This window comes from Sapajus apella, unplaced genomic scaffold (genome assembly GCF_009761245.1).
Source record: "Sapajus apella isolate SASKATOON/1434 unplaced genomic scaffold, GSC_monkey_1.0 scaffold30, whole genome shotgun sequence".
Taxonomy (NCBI): domain Eukaryota; kingdom Metazoa; phylum Chordata; class Mammalia; order Primates; family Cebidae; genus Sapajus; species Sapajus apella.
Window position 1 is genome coordinate 21,675,038 of NW_022436970.1, and position 4,225 is coordinate 21,679,262.

Genomic DNA, 4,225 nt, shown 5'->3' on the forward strand with positions numbered 1-4,225 from the left:
GGGCTGGGGGAGGTGGCTTTGTAGTATCAAGGGTGCAGGTGTGGCCCTTGGTTCCTACGGGAGTGTGTTGACTTGTTTGAATAATTTCATGGCTAGCGCTTCTCAAGGACTAGCAGGAACTCTGTCTGGTCCTCACGGAGGGTGGAGGGAGGGCTCTTTGGTCAAGGGACATTATCCACAGGAGTGGGGTGGGGAGGGGAACTTACGTTTAGGTCATTCGAGGCCCTCCCTGTTTTGCCAGATCTTAAGGGAGCACATCATATTGGGTCTTAATTTTAGGCCTGTCACAGCAGGGGCAGGGAGTGTGTCACTCCTCACTACTCAGCTGCCTGAGGCCGCTGTGCAGAGGTGGCATGGACGGGATGGCTGGAGGACCACGAAGCCTGGTGGCCCTGGACCGGGCATCCCAGTGACAGCAGTTTATGAGTCACATGTCTGGGAATATGACCTGATTCCCAAGGCAGTGGATTCGAGTTGGCCAGGTGTGTGGAAGGGAGTCAATAAAAGCAGGTTGAAGCAATGCCTCTTGGCTTTGTTGGGCTGGATTGTGCTTGGGCTCCGTAGGGAGGCCTTCGGCGAATAAGGACTGAAAATATGGGATTGAGGGAAGCCAGAGAAAGGCCATAGAAGAAAATTTGGATTCCTGGTGGAGGAACTGGATCAGGAATTAGAACATTTGTGTTCAGCCTTCACTCTACCTTGGACAAGACATTCACTGCTGAGTCACTGTTTTCTGGTCAGCAAATTGAACCATGATACCACTGGCACACTTGTGAAAATAAAATGAAAGAAGTTAGATATTGTGAAATACTTTTCAGATGGAAGACATTGCTGTTAATACGACATTGTCATGTGCACTTGGCTTCAACTGATTTTATTATGAATGTGAAAATGTATTTTAAGCAACTAGTTCTGAACAATAAGCTAAGAGTACTTTTTGGTTTTGTTTTGCTTTTAAAGATAGCTTATGTCTTCTGAGAGCTCTCTAAAAAAATCAAAATGGAAATAATATACTTTTTTTAGTTGGGCTATTTTGTAGGAGGCAGTTATGTCTTAAAAAATGAATACTACCAGACAAAGACATTACAGAAAAAGAAAAGTACACAACAGTATCTCTCATGAACACATAAATGCAAAAATCCTCAACAAAATATCGTAAATTGTATAAAAGAATCAAATGTATAAAAATGTGTAAAAAGGTATAAAAAGAATTATATACCATGAACAAGTGGGATTTGCCCTGGGTATGCAAGGCTGGATCAACTTTCAAAAATTAATTATGTAACCTATCACATCAACAGGTTAAATAAGAAAAATCACATGATCATAACAACAGCCACAGGAAAATATTTGACAAAATCAAACACCCGTTCATGGTAACTGCTAGCAAACTAGGAATGAAAGGGGACGTCCTTAGCTTCCTTTATAAAAACTCTAACAGCTAACATTACACATAATAGTGAGGAACTCGAAGCCTTCCTGCTAAGATCAGGAACAAGGCAACCATTCCCCTCTCACCACTGCTTTTCAACAGTGTAAGTCCTAGTTAATGCATTAAGACAGAAAAAGGAAATAAAAGGTATACAGATTGGGAGGGAAGAAATAAAACTGTCTTTTAGATTATCTATGTAGAAAATCTGAAAGAATCAACAAAAAAATTCCTGGAACTAATAAGTGATTATAGCAAAATTGTAGGATACAAGGTTAATATACAGAAGTCCATTGCTTTCACATATACCAGCAATGAACAAGTGAGATTAGAAATTAAAAACACAACACCATTTACATTAGCACCCCAAAAATGAAATACTTAAGTGTAAATCTAACAAAATATATACAAAATCTGTAAGACACAAACTACAAATATCTGATGAAAGGTATCAAAGAATTAAATAAATGGAGAGATATTCCATGCTCATGGATAGGAAAACTCAATATTGTCAAGATATCAGGAATTAGAACATTTGTGTTCAGCCTAACACAAATCTCTAGATCCCAACTTGATTTAGAGATTTGATGCAATTCCAACCAAAATCCCAGAAAGTTATTTTGTAGATATTGGCAAACGATTCTAAAGTATGTATGAAGAGGCAAGAGTCCCAAAATAACCAATTCAATATTGAAGGAGAAGAACAAAGTTGGAAGACTGAAGCTAGTAGTGGCAAAAGAAAAACAGAACAGAGTAAAGAGCCCAGAAATAGACCCATGTAAAAATACTCAGCTGATCTTTGACAAAGGAGCAAAAGCAATACAATTGTGGTAAAATAGTCTTTTCAACAAATGGCACTGGAACAAGTGGACATCGTCATGCAAAAAAAATAATCTAGACACAGACCTTACACCCTTCCCAAAGATTAACTCAAAATAGACATAACACCTAAATGTAAAATGTAAAACTGTAAAGCTCCTAGAAGATAATATGAAAGAAAACCTAGATGACCATGGGTATGGTGAGGACGTTTTAGAGGCAATACCAGAGGCACAATCCATAAAGTAGGTAATTGATAAGCTGGACTTCCTTAAAATATAACAGTTATGCTCTGTGAAAGACAATGCTAAAAGAATGAAAAGACTGGGCAAAATTATTTGTAAAAAACACAATTGATAAATGACTCTTATCCAAAATATGCAAAGAACTCTTAAAGTCAATAATAGGAGAACAAGAAACATTCCTGAAAAACGAGCAAAAGGCTTTAAGAAACACCCTGGCAAAAAAGATCTGTAGAAGGATGGCAGGTGAGCTCCACATTATGTGTCCTCAGGAAAATGCAAATTAAAGCAACAGTGAGACACCACGACACACCTATTAGAAGAGCTGCATCCAGAACACTGACAACACCAAATGCTGGCAAGGATGTGGAGCAACAGGAACTCTCCTTCATCACTGGTGGGAATGCAAAACGGTGCAGCCACTTTGGAAGACAGTTTGGCAGTTTCTTACAAATAAAAAACTACCCTCACCATATGTTCCTTGGGATTTCCACAGAAAAACCTGCACTTGGATGTTTACAGCAGCTTTATTCCTGTTCTGTTGTTTTGTTTTGTTTTGTTTTGTTTTGTTTCGTTTCGTTTTGTTTTGTTTTGAGATGGAGTTTTGCTCTTATTGCCCAGGCTGGAGTGCAATGACACAATCTCAGCTCACCACAACCTTTGCTTCCTGGGTTCCAACGATTCTCCTGCCTCAGCCTCCTGAGTAGCTGAGATTACAGGCAGGTGCCACCACGATTGGCTAATTTTTCATTTTTAGTGGAGAGCGGGTTTCTCCATGTTGGTCAGGCTGGTCTTGAACTCCCACCCTGAGGTTATCCACCCACCTCGGCCTCTCAAAGCAGCTTCAATCTTAATTGTCAAAACTTGCAAGCAATCAAGTTGTATTTCAGTAGGTGAAAAGATAAACAGTGGAACATCCAGAAAATGGAATATCATTTAGCACTAAAAAGAAATGAGCTATGACACCATGAAAAGACCTGGGGGAAACTTAACTGTGTATTACTAAGTGAAAAGAGCCAATCTGAAGAGACTACACACTGCATGATTCCAACTGGATAACATTCTGGAAAGGGCAAAACTATGAAGACAGTAAAAACAAATCAGGGGTTGTCAGGGATTAGAGGGAAGGGATTATTTTCAGGACAGTGAAACTACTCTGTATACTCTTAACAGTGAATATATACACATTTGTCCAAACTCATAGAACATATCACATGCAGAGTGAGCTCCAATGTAAACTACGGACTTTGAGTGATAATGATTGGTCAGTGTTTGTTCACTGATTGTAACAAATGCACCATCTGGTGGGAGATGTTGATGGTGAGGGAGGCTGTGTATACTTGGAGACAGGGCACATAATCTCTGTGCCCTCTGCTCAATTTTGCTGTGAACGTAAAACTGCTCTAAAAATTAAGTTTATTAATTTGAAAAATTACGGAAGTAAAATAAAAAAAAATGTTGGAGAATTACATTTAGAGTGTGATATGCACCCGTGCACACACACACACACCCCCCCAAGGAAGCAAGGTGCATAGAACTGCATGCGGAAAAAGACAAGGCCACAGGGTAGCTGGCCAAAGTTGAACAGCAGTCAAGGGAACTTTATCTGGGACAGGAGGAAGAGGAGGGAATGAGGAAGAGGAACAGAAGGAGGAAGAGGAGGGAAGGAGGAAGAAGAGGGAAGGAGAAAGAGGAGGGAAGGAGGAAGAGGAGGGGAAGGAGGAAGAAGAGGGAA